We start from the raw sequence: 20,898 nt of genomic DNA on the forward strand, positions 1-20,898 counted from the left end.
GCGCGGCCTTGCCCCTGCCGCTCAGCCACTGGACCGTCGACGCTGGTGGCGAAGGCGACCGGCCGCTGTTCGGGCAGGAGCTGCCAATGCCCAGCTCTGCTTGGCGATAGATCAGCTGCTGTGTTTGCGGGTGCTGGGGTTTGGAATCGATTTTAAGTGCTCGCTGCATCTTTGTTTGTGTGTGAGTGTTGTCGCTTGCGCCTTGCATGAGAGGAATGTTGCAGATGGTAGAGTGGGAGCTCTCTTGGACTGGCCGGCGTTTTCATTTATGCATACGCATATGTATCATGTGCTTCGACCAGATGCCTGAAGCTCCGTTTCCTATGAAGAGAAAACACATCTATTTTTAATAATATTTATTTCACACATTCTTTTAGCATCCGTTTTATTTGGTGACAATCCGCGCAGTGAACCAACAGGACCAGTTTTGTCACAGCTCATCGGTGTGCCCGTTAGATCGTCATCCAATTGATGCATTCAAGTGTAAATCTTACGTACAAGGCACTGCAACTTAAGTTCAGGTAATAATTAAGTGTTAAGAAAGGTTCATCATAGCACTGGGCATAAGCAATAACCACACTAGTTAGTATGCCCCAGACTGTCGGAGACTGTCCAGCAATATGTTACACATCTCGATCGTTTTTTAACCTTCACTCTTGCTTTCACATTAGTTTTGTTGGATGAGAACCTCCTCTCCTAGCGCTGTTATTAACGCATGATTTTACACCACACCCTAGCGCGCCCGTCACAGCACATTACGCCGCCCAACGCCTCCCTCTTCTCTTTACCTTTCGGTTACGCTCCATCAACCCCGCTTTGCTGCCGAACGTATCGTATGGAGGTTCCTTTCATATCAGCAAAATACCGTGCGAAAGAAATCCAACGAGTTTTAGCAACGTGTTAACGTTGCAACATGGGGGGGGCATTTCCATAAGTAAGAAGCCGCATAAGCCTATTTCTGCGCTGCTTTCATGCGACGAAAATATCATTCCAAAGGCACCGAAACCAAACCCCGCGACGTGGACCTGAGACCACGGGCTTACTTACGCAACGAGCAGAGAGCTCGTGAAACCCCACAAATTGACGATCAACGCCCCCCGGTCGCCATTTCCTGGAGCAGTCGTTGCGCACTGGACGCCGCGTGCGGAGCCGGGGGGCTTCCGCGTCATCTGCGCCGGCGGCGCCGCCGCGGGCTTCTGCTCAGCTCATCGGGCAGCCGGGCTTTCAGGCGGCGGGGCCTTTCCAAAAGCAGCCCTGGCACGCTGGCTTCAGTTTATGACGGGACGTGGTGCCGCCTGATGAGCGCGCTCTGGCTGGCGGGTCTGGGCCGACCCCGACCGCCGCCGGCCGCTGACGTGACCTGGCCTGGAGACGCCGGTGTCAGGTGATGCGGCTCTAGCCAGGTGACATGGTTCTAGTGCCCCGGCTTCATTAAAGACAGGTCTCGCACCGGGCTTTAAAGTCTCGCTAGAATGACCCTGGTTCTCTGCGCGTGTCTATCTGGATGGCACAGGGCCATCCAGAGACAACCAGAGACAAAAAGGACAACAGAAACAACAAATGGGAGCGCTGTTCAAGTGGCAGCAGCCTCCCAAAGTCACGCGCTCGAACCGTGATCAGACTCTCGGGCGACGGGGGGGGGGGGGGGGGGGGGGCAGGGGACGTTTCAGACTCTCGGGCGTGGGAGCGGGGTAGGGTTCAGTTAGCATGCCAACTGGTGACTCTTAGCATCGTAATTGTGGGAAGTCTTATCACAAAAACCGTGGTGTTGAAACGTGAGGACCGTTGGAACAGGGGTGTAGTTTCACAAAATAATGGGGAGGGTATAAGCTGAGCATCCTTTAGCAGATCAAACATCCTTACTCAAAAATGGATGTGAAAATCGGGTGGCATGGATCGGAGAAGGACAGAAAATTGTTTCAGTCTGCTCGCCCCGCGCGGTCAGTCGAGACGAATCGTATGGCTATATTTTGTCTCACGAACATGAGTGTCAGTATATATGCTTTCGGAGGAAGGAAAGAACAAGAGCCCCCCCCCCCCCCTCCTTCTAATGCTGGCTTAAGCCCCCGCCCCAGGGACCGTCTGAGCCTCTCCCCAGTGAATCTAAGCATTAAGGAATACTGAACCGCAACATACAGACAACTTTCCTGAAATGCTGGTACACTAGGTACATGAAACATCACCAATAACTTTAGGCTCATTTTGCATCCAGCTATCGTTCACGTTGAGTCAGTCTGAAATTATTGACAGATTTTCCACGAGATAACACCTGAATAGGGACGCAGCAAAAATAGACTGCAGTATGTGGCAGCTTGTAAGTATAAGGTATCTGATTCTAAGGTACAGGGATTTATCGATGTTTGGCAATTCTTTTCCACGAGTGTCGTACTTCAAGTACATTGCACGAACATCACGAACGTTCCCATTATTCAGGCTGTCTGCCCTATCTCCCAATACGCGGTACTTTGCTAAGGGCTACCCGAAACACAGGCGGCCAAACGGAAAGCCTCGATGACACGCGCCGGGCAGAAGCGTGGAAAGTAGTTTGTCGGTAGATGTTGTTTGCTGCAACTTCCAGGCAACTTTTTCTAAACGTAAAACCCAAATGACGCTGCTCAAAAAGCGTGTTAAGTTGCACACAAGCTAAGCGTAAGGACATCAAGGTCCTAACATGACGTTACTGTGTTCAGGCTTGGGGGAATGTTACGGTTGTGTAACAATTATTATATCCTGAGATCCGCGTGGTCTTTTGCTGTTGCTAAAATTTCGTCTTCAAAGTCGACATTTGTTCCATTGTGTTCCGTGTGCCCGGTTACCATGCGTTAACCTCGCGGAATGCATCAAAAACTCTTCGTAAAACGAGAGTCTCCAAGGTTTTCATAAAACCAACCGATTGTGTTTCAAAATATCAGACTGGCCTAGATTCTAATAATCTTTCATATTCTCCATCTTGGTCCATGAGAGATGAGCCGTGAGCTTCTTAGCAAAAAATGAAAATGAAAAAAATGAGAAAACCAATCATTGCTAAACAAAGCTTTGGTTCATGGCCAATTTTTCGTACTTTGTCAACTTCTTGAACAATATTGTGTCCCAGACAAAGTGATTTTTTAATTTTTTCACCCTTTTTACGCCACCCTTATTATTTAAATCAGCATGGCACCAAATTTTAAGTGTACAAAACTAGTTGGACACAGGTGAAAGTGATGTAATTTGAGACAGTGAGTTATTTCAAAATGCGGCAAAATTTTACTCAGCGAGAGTCTTTGTTTCGTAATTGGTGAATTCATGTTTTTTACTAGAGCGTAATAAAGAGCAAAGAGTAACTAGAGAGTAAAACATCGGATTCAGAAAACACCTTCCTGCATCAAAATGTCCGATTTCTGGATCATGAAGCCAGTTTTGGGAAAAGGGTAACCATTTTCGAAGTAAGGGGTCCCAACGATGTGATAAGAGGCACCCGTTGCAAACAAGAAAGCCCCTTTTCTGGGATAGGGGACAACCTCTATATCCATGGGGCCCCATTTCTGGAAGAGGATCCCCTTTTATGCATCAAATGGCCGTGGTTCAGGATCAGGGTGTCTCTGTTTAGGATAAAGAGACCCCTCGGGTACATTCGGACGCACCTTTGTGAATCGAAAACATCTTGTTCTGAATTAGGAGGCCTTCCATGCACCAGAAGACCTTTCATGGAACAGAAGGCTGTCCAAACCAACCCGTCGCCGTCGTTACGCTCAGTTTCGACGGCTCAACTCACTCGGCCTAGGACCCAGCGTGCTGAAGTGGTGACCGCTCTCCAAAACAAGGGTCACTGACCGCTGGGATCGCCTGGTCGAGGTGCAGCTTGGTATTTGGTTGGAGGGGCTCAATATGTTTATCCATATATATATATATATATATATATATATATATATATATATATATGCAAATATATTTATACATCGACCTACACCTTTATCAAAGCAACTGTCTCCTCAGTCAAAATGTGTAGGTCCCATGCTGCTGCGACGTCGTATCGTCGATATCTCGGTCAAGATTTCACTTCCTCGGAGTAGGTTTTTTTGCGTAGCAAAGTTCATGCTTGATGCTAACTGAACTGCGAGGTGTCTACATTGTGTCGTCACGCTTAATCACACAGCCTCTATGCAAATAACCCAAGCACTTCTAAATAATTGCGTCAACCACTTCATGTTGCTTGAAACTGGATCAGGCAACCATCAGCCTCTCGAAAGTGTGACGGTCCGGGATCCAGTTGCGAGTAAATTTTGTTATGGCTCCAAAAAATGAAGCAACACATTTGCATTGTGTTGTTGCCTTTCCTTTGTACAGGCAAGCGCCGAAACAGTTAACATTTAAATTTATCTGCTCTATTTTTAGTATTGGTGATTTCTGCTCCAAGGCATGCACTGGATAATACCTAAAATATGGTTACCTAACGTACTCCTGTATTTCAGCGCCGAGGAGCATGAAGATGCCTTCTAAAATCGACCCAATCATCGATGAAATCGTGTTCTGTGCTGATCGTGCAGAGCCGATGGTGCTGCGATTTAACGCCGGTGGCTGCGTTCTGGGCAAAATGGTGTATTGAAAAGACCTACGGAAGCCTAGATTAGCTTTCGCTGGGTCTAATGTTTGTGCTTGGCCTACCATTGCTTGTTTTGGAACAGTCTGTATGTGTATAGTTAAGTATGAGTGTGCCGTTTACCTAAGCTTGCAGGCTTTTCTGGCATAGACATTCAAGTTAGTGGAGCTGTATAAAAAGAGCTGTCAAGGTAGACGCCGATGAAACTTGGCCTCATTCGGTTTAGGATAGAACGATCGATTACAAACGGGAGTGACAACTTTCAGTTGTTTTTTTTCGATGAAGGCACTGTACGCGTTAGGTACCGTTAGAGGGTAGTTCTTGGATCATGTAGTGCAATATATTTACCCAGTCAACGGTGAATAGTTTTATATTTTCTTTGAAGGTCTTTCCCCATTCAATATAACCTCCCAGTCATGCGGTGGTTGGAGCCAGGCACTCGCCATTTGCCATCTACAGGACCTCGTCATCATTGGGATTTTACGACGCACTCAGCTGCTGAAGCTGAAGTGTCGCCTGCCTCTCACACTGCCAGGAAGGGCGGGCACCGCGGGGAGTCGAGCCCCGTACCTGTGGTTGCCCAGACGCAGCAGTGGTTAGCGCTATAGCAGCTCAACACTTGCGGCGGGAAACATACATGCATTTGCAGTGATTTGCTGAAGCTCCGGGTTTGGACATTGTTCCCAAAATTATATCAGATGGCAATTCAGGTACAAAAACCATTGTGGTAAACCCAAATGCCGATAATCTGAGCCTGACTTTGAACTCGGCGAACCACCCGGAGCTTGCCCCTTAGCTTTGCACGCTCGCGAGTCCTCGGAAATAGACCACGGCTGCCCCCAGCACGTCATGCCGCTGGCCCCCGCCTGTCAGCGGAGCCGTGCAGCGGCCCTGTTTGCAGGCCCTTCCTCAGCCCCACCTGCCAGGTGCACCGTGCCGGAGGAGGCACGCGCAGGACACCTTGGTGGTTCACACTGCTATGACTCTGACTCTTGGCGACTTCACGCTGAATTTGACTGCTGGTGAGATCCTGGGTCGTAGAGTCGCTCAAGCGGGCTTGTGCAGACAGCCGATGATGCGTGCCGGAGGTGACAGTATAGGCGGCGGCGCTGCGCCGCAGTACATACACCCCAAAGCGCCAGACTATGGAGGTGCCGGCCGACAGCAGCGCCGCGTTCGTTCGGCAGTGCTCTGCAGCGTACTGTGCCCGCGGCCACTCCATGCTCTGACGCTTCTGGTGGTCGTTTCAGCTCGTCCTGGATCTCGTGGCCGCTTGCGTTCCTCTTCCAGGGCGTGCTGGACGACAGCGCCGGTCTCCCCTCTGTGCCCGTCAGGTAATTAAGCAGCGCCGCCCGCCACTTGCCTGCGTGCCGGGGCACCTCCTCAGAGCTGGCCCCGGCTGCTGAGCTTGGCTTCGCGTTCGTTGTCTGGTGCAGTGTGGTCCAGATGTCGCGAAGGTACGACTGGTTGCTTAGCCCCACGGCGGGGCTGCAAGCTACCGCAGGCCCCACTAAACTGCCTGCACTGAGGCGCTGCGCAAACGCCTTTGGCCACAGTAAATCTGATATTGCATAAGGTATACGTGATCTTGGTAGCACTGTGCGTATGTATTTATATTCGCTTGTGTTTTGCGGGCCACGCCGTGTCGTTACGACGCTACCCAGCATCTCTGGTGTGGCTAACGTCTTAAGATGTGGCAGTAAAGCTCTGATGCATGCAAACTCTTTACCAAGACGTGCCTCTACGATGGCAGACGGTCGAGCGTTAAGCCTAAGGTTTAAGCCTAAAATATTTGGGCCGTTTTTTAAAACACTCATATATGTCCCTGTGCTGCCGTACATATTCCGCTTTACCTGCCCGGTTTAACAGTGCAGGGATATTTTACCGGGCCACTGATTTCCCGGTGACAAGGACCGACAGCTACTTCGCGAAATCTGCTTACTGTATTTCGTTACTTGTGCATGCCTTAAACTACGTTTAAAGGAGTAGCCGTGTGGTCAGGGCTTACATAAATTGACAAAACGTTTAAGCTATATTTGGTATTGAGTCACCATCAATTTGGAAAAACATAAGTACGGCAGAGTCATCACCGCAAAACCTATAACTCATGCATTCTGCTCGTGCTCAATATTCGCCGTTTTTTCCCGAAATAAAATTAAATAGGTCACACAAATTCCACTTACCTGAAAATATTCATCACCTCTTTAAACAGAAGGCTGCATCGCAGTCGAACATAAAATTCGACGTGCTTCGCGCTGCTTTCGCGTCCAAAACATAGGAAACATCACACATAAGCCGCCATAAGCCACCACCCCTAAAATATCCAAAAACGGTCACTGAGGCATCAAAATGGGATTTTCATCCCCAAAAAGTCCACGAATAAAAAAGCAGCACTGTTATTGAGCGGGAGGGGGCCTTTTTGGATGAAAGACACGCCATAACGTGCAACTACTCCAATTTAGCCTTTCTTGGGAGGGGTGTTGGCCACACCACTGTCAGCATTTGTGCAACCCATGACATACATTCCCATTAGCATATGCATACCGTATATGCAAGACATAACGGAACACAACGCTAAAACACACCTACGAACATAATGCAAAATGCATAATGCGTAATACGTATGTATATACATATTCATATACATATCCATCCATCCATCCATCCATCCATCCATCCATCCATCCATACATGCGTAATACATGCGCGCATGCATGCATACACATACACACATACGTACATATATGTGCATACATACATGCATACATGCATACATACATACATACGAACAAACACTCCCACATCCACGACGCGCACATATCTAAGCAGCTAAATGCATAGGTTCCGGATAGACCACGCCACAACGACCATCTGTGACCCGAGCGTCAGTCTTCAGCGTTAGAGAATAGACCAAAAAGCTCCGTGCATGTTGAGTGTTGGTATCTTTTCTCTGATGAGTATTGGTTCGGAAATTCTGTAATCCGCCTCGTTCATGCATTTAGTGGTGATTTTGTCTTTGATCGAGGCGATTTGGTCCTAACGTAGATGTCTGTGAAGTGATCCCCATAAATGTGACAGGTGTCTTGGCAACCTCGTGAAGATGTTCCTTAAAGGGTGACCTGGCTGAACGCTTCGTTTTCCATAAACGCATCTCCTCACACAACCGACATCTTAGCCCATACGCCACGCTTTTGAAAAGAAATGCTCCCCCCAGCACGGTGCTGCACGTATGTCATTTCCGCCTCCCTGCGGATCCGGGGAGGGCGAGACGGCGCTGCACGTGTGGCATTTCCGTCTCCCTGCGGATTCGGGGAGGGCGAGACGGCGCTGCACGTGTGACATTTCCGTCTCCCTGCGGATCCGGCGAGGGCGAGACGGCGTTGCACGTGTGTCATTTCCATCTCCCTGCGGATTTGGGGAGGGCGAGACGGCATTGCACGCATGGTTGTCGAGTCCGAGCAAGCTCAAGCCAGTCATCTTATCCTGAGACCTTAAAACCGCCGATTTTGTTTGAGGCAGAGCGCAGAATCGTGCGGTAAGGACCCTGGTGCAGCCATGGGTTTTAACTGTTGTTCGGTGCTGGAAACCACGTGGGCTCCGACTGCAGTTGCCGTGTCCAGGAACAGAACAGCGCCAGAGGTGTCCGATCTTTTCATAATGAATCAAATGGCGAGATGCGCGGGATTTAGGTATTTCAGGTAGCTTGTGAAACTCACGCTCCATGAGACTATGTGCATGCCACACCATCGATGTATGTTAAGTAGTGACAGAGAGCAAACAAGTAACGATACACAAGTAATAAAGAGTGAATTCCCCTACCGCCACCTTGAATATTTCCGCCAGAGGAAGGGCGACGCGACAACCCACAGCTATCCCCCTAGTTTTCTTGGAGAAGCGTGTGCTGAATACAAGGCAGTTGTTGCTTAGGCATTGACTCAGTAGTAACATGATGTTCTCTTGGCTAAGGCCGAAAAGCTGGATATTTGCGCCGTCGGTCGTTATTAGGGCTATCGCTGCATCTGCGATTTGGTATAATGGCAAGCTTCCATAGGGGTTCTCCACGTCCACACTGCTCTATGTAGTGCAGGACTAAATCCGTCGGGATGTTTCTCAAGAAGTTTACGTGAAAAATCTGAATGCTTTTTGAATGGGCTGGCATGTATGCCAAAAGTAAGTATGCTTTCCAAGGACCAAGCTGGCTTAGACCGTACCTTAGATACCAACCAAAAAGTCTGAGAAACATTTTAGTCAAGACACCGCTAAAGCCCTCGCCAAATCCGCAGGGAGACGGAAATGACACCCGTGCAGCGCCGTGCCGAGGGGCGCATCTCTGCAAAAGCGTGGCGTATGGGCTAAAATGTCGGTTGTGTGCGGAGATGTGTACATGGGAAAGGAAGCGTTCAGCCAGGTTACACTTTAAGAAACATCTGCAATAAGTCATCAAGACATCTGCCACATTTATGGGGTTCATGTCACAAACAGACATCCACGCCAGGACGCAGCTGAATCGATCAATGCCACGATCATTACTAAATGTTAGGACGAGGCAGGCTACGCAACTTCCGAATTAATTCAGAGAGAAAGATCAGGGAAAAGACGCCAACACTCCGCATGCACGCAGCTTTTTGGTCTATTCTACAACGTTAAATATATATATATATATATATATATATATATATATATATATATATATATATATACAAGGCTCTATAACAATATATATATATATATATATATATATATATATATATATATATATATATGCATATATCTGTGTATGTTTGTATGCATTTTATGGGCTGCACATATGTAAGTGCCTTCTTTCTGCCCTTCGAAGGAATGAATGCAATGCAGCCCTGTATGGTGAGGATGCGTAAATGAATTGAAAACAATGATTAACAACGCGACGAAACACAGGGTATTGCTTGACATAGGTGGACACGGGTCGCTAAACATCGCTGTAGGATTGAGATGCAAAGTGGTGTTGCATGACGATTAAAGATGCAGCGGCTAAGACGCCATGTTTGCTGTGCTTTGATGGGAAGACAGACTGGAGCATGCTTTGGTTCGTGATGGCCAGTGACGCCATATTCTGAGTAGGGAGGTGGGACATGCGCTTTGCGTAATCGTGGTGTCTTACTTCGGAAGGAAGCGGCGAATTTTAGGCACGGGTGTAATGCATCATTTGCAATTTCTCCGGTAATGACCATGGTGTACTTGTGTGCATGTTTTTCAAACTGATAAGCGCTAAAAGCTGAATACTTTTCAAGATATTTCTTCACGTTCTGTGAACCTGGACGTTACTTGCCGGACTACGCTATGCGCAGAATGTGGAACATTCTGCCTGAGCGGGACATGAATGCTCACGAACATCCCAGCAGGCGGCTCAGTGCCGTTGATAGGCCCGGGCATTAAATATCGACACATTAGGATAATGACGTGCGGACATATCGCCGTGGTAGTGAGAAACTCCGGTCCGTCTAGCACAAGCGAACCAGCGCCTCTCTGCCTGTCCCGTTCAGCCTGACTATTATGCTATGGCTTTGGCAAACTTGGTTGTTCACCATATAGCTGTTACCACTTGTTTCTTTGCTGGAAAGCATGACTTGACTTGACGCTCCAGAAATGTGCTGGACTCTAGTGGAATCAACTTCAACTTCCAAGTCGACTCCATTTGGGCCAGAATCGAACTCGGGTTGAGCTCTGCTAGCCGTTCAGCTAAATGGGATTCGTGACTGACGCTTGCAGTTTGTGACGAAATCGTGATTGATTAGATTCCGCTTTTAAATTAACCAGTTCGTATGATCATGGTTTAACCGCAATCTCTGCTGTGTTCGTATGGTTGGACTAACACTGCACATGGCGAGCTGACCAGTTAGCACGTGTTACACTCAATGTAACATGGATACTGGTGCATGATCTGTCCATTTGGCTGGGGTACAGGGGTTTGCGATTGGAAGGATAGAAGTGCTAAAACCTCAGACTGCCGTAATTTGGAAGGGAGGTACACTTACCCTTTCATTCCGGACATATCCTTGTAATGTTGAATACCTTAGCTATCATCCATACACTAAAATACGTATATCGTTAAAAATCAGTGCAAAACGCAAATATGTTCCTTTGCTTAAATTACGTGCATTGTGACGGCCCCGCGCTTCATTATAATTAGTTGAAAGACTACGGTGCGCGTTGAAACATTCATGCAAACACATGCACCGTATATATATATATGTATATATATATATATATATATATATATATATATATGTACACATATATGCATGCATGTAAAAAATATGCAAATACATGACTTGGTGAAGATGTCAGCACAGCGTGCATTCGACCTCTTCTTGCGTAGGGCTTTCAGCCTTTGGACGATCTTCCTCTCATCATCCGAAAAGCTATGTAGGATTGCACCTATATTGTTATCATATAGCGTTTCATTAAATCCATCACATCTTTCAGACATACAAAACGCTCAATAACACAATATAATGCATCCGACGACGCTATTTATTACTGCGCACATTTTTGTTAATCTCGTGGCTGTTGCGAATTAATGTTTAGTTCCCGGTAACCTCAAACATATTCCATTAAATTCCTGAGCGACCTGCAAGATAAGAGGCCTCTTAATACGATGGCGCCTGAAGTGAAAACCCATCATTTTGATACGCCATGCAGCAATAACACAGCGTTTAAGCCACACAGCGAGTACAGTGCAGTGCACAGCGCATTTACATACACGCACGATGAAACATACGCCGAAGAGATATCAACACTAGCAACATATTTTCTGAGCGTTGCATTACGTGAAGCACCACGTTCGAGTCGGTGCCCCTGGGTTTCAGTGGTCTTCGTGAGGTATCTAACGAACTATCTACCGTCTGGTCGTCAGGCTCGACTGCATTCCGATTTCCAAAAGTCGATGTAAAATATATCCAGCTTCGGCTCCACTTGACAATCTGATCTTCGTTTGATCCCAAATCAAAATCGGCTTCGCTCCCACCAGAATGGAATCGAGCACAGGTTTGGCCCGGACAGACCAAAACTAGCGCGGCCAAAACTGAAGCCGCATTTGATAATCCGCGGCGCGATGCGAGCGCAGGTCGTCAGTGCCTACTGTTGCGTCGTAGCTCGCCCCAGACTTCCATGCGGCGGCAGTGCGTCAGCGGGGCGGCCACTCGAACCCGGCGAGTACGCTGATGAAGACGTCGTGTGAATAACGTGCATCTTTTCAGGTTTCGCAACTGGGAAACCAAGCTGACCATTCCTGCCTCGCATGCTGACTCTCGCCCGTCTTCGCCATCTGGTGGCAGTGTCCAAAAGTAGGGCTTCTGGCACTGACACTACGATCGCTGCTCGTCTCTGTGAGGTCAACGTGACAACAGCCGTTTTCGCGAGGTCTTTTGCCTGATTTATCAGAAGCTCACTGAAATCCGGCCTTGATTTCTACCAATTTATGTTCAGCGCTCTGTAGCAAAGGATCACATATTTAAGCAAGAAATAAATGCGTGCCCATATCGACACCATGTAAGAACTACTTCGACGTTTTGGAAACAAGTACCCATGCCTCATTTTCTGAAGCATCTACGATTGCTTAAGACATTTGCATGGCAAGCACTCATGAAAACGGTCCCTATATACCAGTATGGACGCAGAAATCAGGCTAGGCGGTGATGGGCATCTCAGTTGTTTTGGCGAGCCAATATTAATTTGAGACTTTGCGTGACCAACAGCTGATCGAGGCAAAACACCATCAGTCTCCGCACCGATGGCTACCGTATCTCTGTGTGCTCTGGTATTGTAATGGCTTCGTCGTTTTCGTCCAATACGACATAAAAGGAAATACAAAGATTGTCTGGCATCTTTTACTGCAACTGCGCCACATGATGAACGTTGGGACTTTTTCATAAATGGGGATATATGTTTTCCCGCTATAATGTCTTTAACAACATGTTGAAATGACTGTACAACTGTGCAGGTTTATTGGAGCCTCATAGTGAAATTGGTTGGGTTGCGAATTTCGTTTACTTTCTTCGTGTTTCGCGAAAGCTGGTTACACATTACGACAAAAAACTGATTAAGTCCGTTATCCGCTCAAAGTTAGTGGCACATCCCTGAGCAGCGCATATTTGTGTTCCGATGGCTATTTGAGTGTGTCTTGCTTGCTTCAGGAGGCTTCATGTGAACATCTTGCTTGCTTCAGGAGGCTTCATGTGAACATCTTGCTTGCTTCAGGAAGCTTCATGTGAATCTCTTGATGAATTTTGACACCACCAGGGTAGAGTTCTTAGCGGGGGTACCCTAACACTTCCGAAAACCTCGCTCGTGACATGGTACGTAGGAAAGTAGAATACACAAGAGACGACACTCATCGGTTTTCGTCAGTTCTTTCAGAACAGCTGCAATTGTTACTCTGAAAACGCTTTTCTTTCTTCGTCATGTACAGAATTAGTCTTTTCACGTATTGCATTCGGTTTTATGGGACCAAGAAATAAAGTTCCACAAACGTAAAATAGCAAATAGGTACATAATGCTGAAACAAAAATGTCTGCAGCATATGGTTGCAGCTATTTCGACAGCATGGACGACAAACCATTGTCCTGCTCCTGCACATCATATTTTTTTCCTCGGGCATTTCAGATCTGATATCAACTTAGCTCAAGGTCTAAAAACCCCTGCGTGAAAGGGATACATTGAAAATTAATGGACTCAAAGCCCAGCACAACTCATTGCGTTGGTAAAAGCTATCAATTGAGTAAAAATGGTACATTCCAAATCATTTGTGACAATTCAATGCCGTGAGGTGTGCATTGTCATATCTAGGTATCACTGCTGTTTTAAGCTATTCTTTCCTGTCTGAACAGGGCTCATACATTTTGCTACGCAACGAATAGTCAAGCGCAAGGATTCAATCGCTTGCTATGGAAATGATTGAGATCTGATAAGGATATGGTATTTGCTTCTATGCTTATGACGCAGTCTTGTGCCAGAGGCGCGTAGAGGGATGAGCAATTGGAATTTGTGCTATCAATTGCGAAATGCAATTTTGGTGGAAATCTTGTGTAATGTTTTTTCTTGAAACAAAAAACTTTTTCAAAATCATGTTTTATTTTTTTTAATGAAAAAAGCAGTTCAACTCATTCAGGTTTTTTCACTAAGTTGCACCAAGCCTGAGGTTAGCTTTAGTAGGTTTCCCCAAATTCAACGCTATGACTTTTCTCCGGTATCGTCCGGGTTTCAATGGTTAACGTCGGTTGAAACCAGCAGGCAGGTCAAAACTAGTTTTGCCCAACTTTTTGCCAATCCTTATTGATTGTGTAAGGAATTCCTATCATGTTACCGTGTTAGATTCCAAAGATAAACGGGTTTAAGATCTGTCCCATATCCTTTTCCGCGCAGTGCGAAGAGCCATCACGTCGCTCGATAGACAGTGTTTGAGCGGAGGGACCAAATGTGTTTACTTCTGGAAATGTCAACATAAGAACTATTTACTTCGTTTACATGCTTTGTATTCAGAATTCCATATTACCGACGTAAGTTATAATGCGAATGATAACTTCAAAGCCACGGTTTACTTTTGGTTAGGTCCACAATTGGATAACAGACCAGGCGTTTTGAACATCTGATGTACTCAATTCACAACTAGATCCTTACCAAATAGCACACACATTTAAACAGCCGTACGTTTGCAGAACGTTTACGTCCACTGGACTATGCTTGTGACACCGCATACAAGATTATTAAACGGTCGTCCCTGCGCTGTGCAGTACTCATGCGCAGCGTTCACGGATCCAGGCTATGCGATACGCGACGAAGCGGGTTGAGCTGGGCGTACGTGCCCTGACTTACGAGGGGGGCACGGGGGGAGCTGTCATCGTGACATATGTCCCCGAGGTCCGTCACGGAGTCCGTCGTCTTAGGCGGGGCGTGTCAGCGGCGCGCGACGACCGCGGCCGTTACGCTCGGTCGCCACGCGGCTCCACGCACGCTTCGCGTCCAGGCACGAGGCGTGCGCCGCTGATGCGCGGCTAACACGACCTGCTATGTTACAAAATAGCCTCCCCGAGATTTCAGTTTGTTACATGTGCATCTCTGATCGTGTAGAGGTAAAATCGACGCTTTCAAAACGGCTCCCAAGACACCGTTGGCGCCGGGGCAGCCAGTTAGCTTGACCCCGGCGGATGGCTCCGTGCGGCGGGATACCAGGCCATCAGACGCAGCTGGCGGGCGGCGCTGTGCCGAACCGGTTCGCCGGCAGGGCGGACGGGCGCGGCGGTCGGCCCGGTTATACCGGTCCGTCGGTCTGTGCGCGCTCACCGCCACCGTCTGTCACGGGCAGGCACGCCGCCGGAACGACCTTAACCCCCGCCTGCCAGCTCGCTAACCTGTTCTCTGTGCTGGTGTCGGGAGTATGCACGCAAAAGAACTCGCTGGTCGAGTCAGTGGGCGAGTTTTGTGGTTGGATGACATAAGTTTGGTCTCGTTTGCCTAGAGCTCGCTGATATGTGTCCTTGCCCCAGCTCAGTCCACTGCCAACTACAGGGTGTCCTGACCCGCATTGGCCTCGAGGGATAGCCATAGGCATGACCCATGGGGAGAAGTGTATGTGTGTGTGTGTGTGTGTGTGTGTGTGTGTGTGTGTGTGTGTGTGTGTGTGTGTGTGTGTGTGTGTGTGTGTGCACCGGGCGGCGTGCCCGGTGGGCCACGCAGAAATCCGACCTGGCGTGCCATTGTTATGCTATATCTGCTACCGACTTCTGCAAGAGCGATGTTGCAAGAGCAGTTCAAAGTGATGGCTGCTTAAGGAACATGACAAGTCTTGTATTTTTATGCTCCAGGGATGTTCTTGGTAAAATCAATTGTAGTAAAATTGGATTAAATAAATGAGTAAAATGCACATTTCATCAATAACTCGAAAATGACAACCTTGTCGCTCTTCAAGTATTGCGGACACATGACATCTTCCTTCTCTCAAAACAGACAAGATCGCTATGTCGCTTATCAATGTCACTTATCAATTATTTGAATTCAAACTGTGTTGGGGCATCACGCATCTGTCCATAATCTGAAACAGTGTGATACAGAGCACACGCATCCTGGCAATGCAAGATGTGCCGTCAATAGCCGTTTGCTGGCACCGGCTGACCGCCGGCGTCACTGGCGGGCCCTGCTCCTCGGCTTAATAGGGCAGCGCCTTGAGCAGCGCATTAATTTGCGGCGGGCGGACAGGAAGCGAATGCGTCTCCATTAGGACCGCGATGCCTGGGACGGACGAGCTCGGCGACCCCGAGGTCACGGCTCGTCGCCGGCGGCGCGGTGTCAGGCGAGCGGGTCGTTCACCGCGGCGGCGCTCTGCTCCAGGTCAGGCCACGCGCGCGCACCATTCCAGGTCAGCAGGACCCGACCGACAAGGACACAGGAAGGCTGGCTCAACTGGGTCGAAGGAATGAGGTCGCTCGAGCCGCCGGCACCGATCGCCGCGCCCCTGGCGGCCGAGAAGGGAAACTAGCAGCTTCTGGCGGTGCACGGGCGTCCGCTCGTCACGCTCGGGAGTGCCACAGAACACACCGCGTATGGCCATACGAGGCCTTCGCCACGGACAGGAAGATTAAAGGCTCATTAGCACATGCTCTCCATAGCCGTCGAACTCTTACCACCTGTCCGGCATAAAAATGACGAGATTGAAGCTGACGGAGTCTTTCTTGGCCTGCACTTTGGCGCGGGGTTTCCCGCGCGGCGAGCACGCACTAACCAGCCTGCAAGATCTATTTTCATTTCGGGGAAGTCTCCACTTCTATAAAAATAAGCTTAGCAGCCCGACAGCTTCATACGCCCGGAATCCGAACCAAACACGCAGGACGACGGCTTCGGTTCCATGCAGCAGTCAAGTGGAACGTTACCCCGACTGTAGTTCCAAACGCCCGTGCCGTAGAGGGATTTGGCGTGCAGATGCGGACGTGAGTGTAGGGTGTCAATTTTTATTTTTTGTGAGGACCTTCGTCCGCTTAATGTTTGACTGGGTCCTCCTGATGCTAGTTAGTGACCCCCGCAATCTTCTGGTGGAATATCACAAATCTGAGGATAGAATTAAGTATAACACAAAGCCTGTTCCTTTGGGCCTTAGTTAACATTCATGACTACTGTTCTGCCCAGATAATGAACTCCTTCATAAGACATTCACAAATGAAAACGAAGCATCGCCACTCGTCAGAGTAAGGTGACTGGAATTCATGGAGGGGGAGGGATGTCGTGACTGTCTTTATTGACGAGATATGGCGATGACTGGTTAATTGCGTACCTGTGTTTAGTTAGGTTAATACGCTTGTCGCCTGAAAATGCAACACAACACTCAGGAATCAAAGAGATGGGTTGGCATTGCAGCTCGAGACTGAGCTCTTCCAAAACCCAAATGTCCATCCCCGCACAGAAGCCCAGCTGAGGTGTTCGGAGTAGCCTCCTGACCAGAGTGAGCGTTCCGCTGGCTCATGGCTGACGACCGCGGTACACCTGCTCGCGTTAACACACGGCGCTACGAGGACGCGGGATGAGGCAGTGAGTGGGAATGCAGGGATAGTTGAATTGCGGTCATAATACAATTATACTGTGTGCATGCAGTGTGTCCGCTCTGCCATGCGCATGTAAATCGACCCTTACCCTTGAACCGTGGTATTTTGCATACTATGGCAATAAATGATAATGGTACACTCCGATTACCTTTCAAGACGACAAAAGCCCTTCTCAGTTCGTACAAAACTGAGCTCGGTACCGCCAATCAATGCGCCAAGCCTGTCCACAGCAGGCGTTAAGATGAGCCACGCCGGCTCTCCTATAAACGCGGAGGCCGTCCCCCAACACCTCTCGTGAGCTTCTTCTGTTTGTCGAAGACACGCTATCAGTTTTGATTGGATCAGGATCCAGAACACGAGCCGCGGATTCCACCATTCGCTGCGCGGTGAGCGCTGCTTTCAGACATGTCTGAGCGCCCGCCACCAGCCGTAAAAATGCTCCAACAATGGCCCTGACCAACCATGCCAGCGCGGATTGTGAGCGTGTCATCCATCGAGCTCAAGTGGACTACGGCCTGGGTGGAGTCAGCGGAGCAGGACAGCGGGTCCGCTCCGCTGGCTCACCGTTGTGCTCCGGTGCCAGCTGCGGGTGTGCGGAGAACGACACGCGACCAGCCTGTACAAACCTCACGGACACAGAGGCTGTCAGCAGATCCGAAACGGTTCTCAAAGGTGATGGATGTAGTGGGCAATCAAGGCTATCAGGGATCTCCAATGATTTACATGTTGAGAAGGTGACGACACACGCCGGAGGCACGATGCGCACGAGCGGCGTCGACACGCTGAGGAGGCCGGCGGACATCCGGGCTGTTCCTGGCTTCACAAAGAACTTCGCGTGGGTTGCGCATCGGATTGCATTGTGTTTTTACGCCCGCACGTGGCGTACACAAAAGCCGTATGCAAATCTACGAAACGCAACTCGTCATGCCCGAGCCTACTTTCGCAAATCGTCGCGCCCAGATACTCGTGTCGCGAGTGCTGGCATGCCAATTTCTGTGCGCAACTGGTTGGTTGCCAGAAACTTTGCATTCGCAAAAGTAAGTTCCGGGGGTTTCCATGAGCGGACAACCTGGTAGATGCAGACATTTTCTTTTCTAGGAAATGCATCTTTGTTACCTGCAAAATAAGCGAGGATTTGATTCCTTTAATCGCTCGGATGGTTTCTAATTATGCCCGTGCCAATGAATATATTTTAGATGATAAAAGAGAACACTGCATAATAAGTCAACTGATATTCTACGCCAGCCATTAGTGTTGTAAGGCCATCGCAACAGTGTTGTACCACCCAAACCTCAACGGCTCTGAAAGGTGTTATCACACATTTGCCGCAATCGGGTCCCTCAGTTTTTTTATGTCGACACCATAACAACTTACCCGTGTGACGAGAACTCGCAATAACATAATCGCTCTTTGGAAACGATGAAGAACGAAATTCACCTTCGCACGCTGATCACAATTTGGTACTGGTTAGGCTGGTGGTAAGATGTGTTCCAAATGTTGCCCGCATTATCGCGAACAATCTCACAGAATCTTTAAAAAATGTTTTCATTCAGGTGCTCGATCTTTCATAGCTTTAGAATCGCAAGGAATGAACGAAATGCCACAGTTATACTTGAGGCACATTGGTGAAAACGATCATCCACGAAATACCATCTGGGAACCATAGAGCTAGACACAGGAAGATGGACACAATGGCGTGCTTCCAAATGCCAGCCCGTACCGCACATAATTACCATGGAAAACGGTCCTCGAGCCCACGACAGACTGCACGTACAGGCCCGTCAGCAAATCGACAGGTATGAACGAGCACACATCCGCCGCAGCCCCGATCTGACTGCTCTGTTGGGCCACCCAGCTGCTGTTTGGGCTGGAGTTAATCTTATTAATTTTTGGGTTAATCTTGAACGGCTGACGCTCCCACGCGGAAGTGAGGCGTCAGCCGGTTGCCATTGTCCGCGCGGCTGGTTCGGTGCGGCCGACCGACGGCCGTGTGCGTTTGTTGACGAGCACAGCGGTCAGCGGTGACGGCTGACGTCGTCGCCCCCGGCTGACGAACAGCCGGGGGCGGCGGCGCTCCCACACTGCTCTGGGCCGGAGTGATGTCCCACTTACAAGCGCGCGCCGCCGCGTGGCCGCGCGCGCGCTGGCATGGATGCCGACGCAAGCATGGCGCCATTACCGCCGACTGCCGCGCCCGCGCCGCCGGACCTGGTCAGAGCGATACCGGGGAGATCTGACACGAGTTCACTCAGCTGGGGAGCAGAAGATTCGCTGAGAGACGCATATGGGGCAAAGAGCATCCGCAGAGAGACTTAGCTGGGGCAGAGAGCATTCGCAGGGAGACGCAGCTTGGGCAGCGAAGGGAGACGCGGATTGGACAGAGAGCATCCGCAGGCTCGGTCTGGGAGCAGAAGATCAGCAGGGAGACGCAGTTTGGACAGAGAGCATCCGCGGGGAGATTCAGCTTGGGCAGAGAGCATCCGCGGGGAGATTCAGCTTGAACAGAGAGCATCCACAGGAAGACGCAGCTTGGGCAGAGGGCACCCGCAAGGGACTTAGCTTGGGCAAAAGAGCATCCGCAGAGGGGCTTAGCTTGGGCAGAGAGCATCCGCAGAGGGTCTTAGCTTGGGCAAAGAGCATCCGTAGGAAGGCGCAGTTTGGATAGAGGACATCCGCAGACTCAACTTGGGAGCAGATGGCTCGCATGAGGCCTGCTCTGGGTAGGAGGACATCCAAATGGGGGATTGGGGTGGGAAAGAGAGGATCTGCAGGCTCAGCTGGAAATCAGAGGCTCCGTAAGGGGAGACCCAGCTCAGGAGGAGATGACCTTAAATGATCCTGGAGTAGGAATCGGCCTGGGGGGGGGGGGGGGATTATAAAAAAAGCTGTGGACGAGAGGAGCATTAGAGAAGCTCAGGTGAGAGTAGACGACCTATCTTGGACGAAGCTTTCCATGCGTGAGACCTAAGCTCCGCTTCCACGTGCATGCTTCCAGGGGCGAATTTTCATCGAGGGCGGGAGGAGGGGGGGGGGGGGGGGGGGCGAACGTATGAACCTTACCCATCTTATTTCCGAGGCGCATTTCGTCGCGAATTTTGTCCATTTTACCAGTCGTAGTTCGGACCTAATTTAAGAAAGGAAGTCTTTCAGCTCCTGTCTTCTGGCACTATGCGCTCGAAGTTCTTACGTTGCGTTACAGACCTTCGATATATCAGGAGGCAATACATAAACGGCATTGCAGTGCTTAACGAGCAGATTGACTGTTCTCAATATCACGAGCAACTCCATTCTCAAGAGCCCGTCTTTTTGAGGATGAACACGAGACAGCAGATGGACATTTGCATTTTAGTGATGTTTCTCTATAATGTGTCATAGCTTCTGCAGATCTAATATAACATTTTTGCGACTTGTTCTGGTTTAAAGCCGGATTATTTCCTGGAGAAGAACAAGTCATTTCTTGGTCACAGAACCTGCCTGTCATAGTGGACACCGCACGTGCCCACAAATGGTGCCGCTTCGAGACCACTCCAGAAGGCTGCGGGAAGGCAGCAACCTCAAGTGGTTGTTGGGCTCCTCTCAGAAGCACCAGCCACTGATGATAAAAAGACACTTCAATAAATGGTGCGATGGCAATGCTCCAGAACTGACTGAATTTAATGGTCTCATTCAGTTCGTAAGCAAACAATGTAGACCGTGTTGTATCCTAAGAGTGGATGGAAAAAGGTATGGGGCCATGTTACTTACCACTTG

The sequence above is a fragment of the Pollicipes pollicipes genome, unplaced genomic scaffold (genome assembly GCF_011947565.3).
Source record: "Pollicipes pollicipes isolate AB1234 unplaced genomic scaffold, Ppol_2.1 Scaffold_4295;HRSCAF=5057_pilon_pilon_pilon, whole genome shotgun sequence".
In the NCBI taxonomy this organism is placed as follows: Eukaryota; Metazoa; Arthropoda; class Thecostraca; order Pollicipedomorpha; family Pollicipedidae; genus Pollicipes; species Pollicipes pollicipes.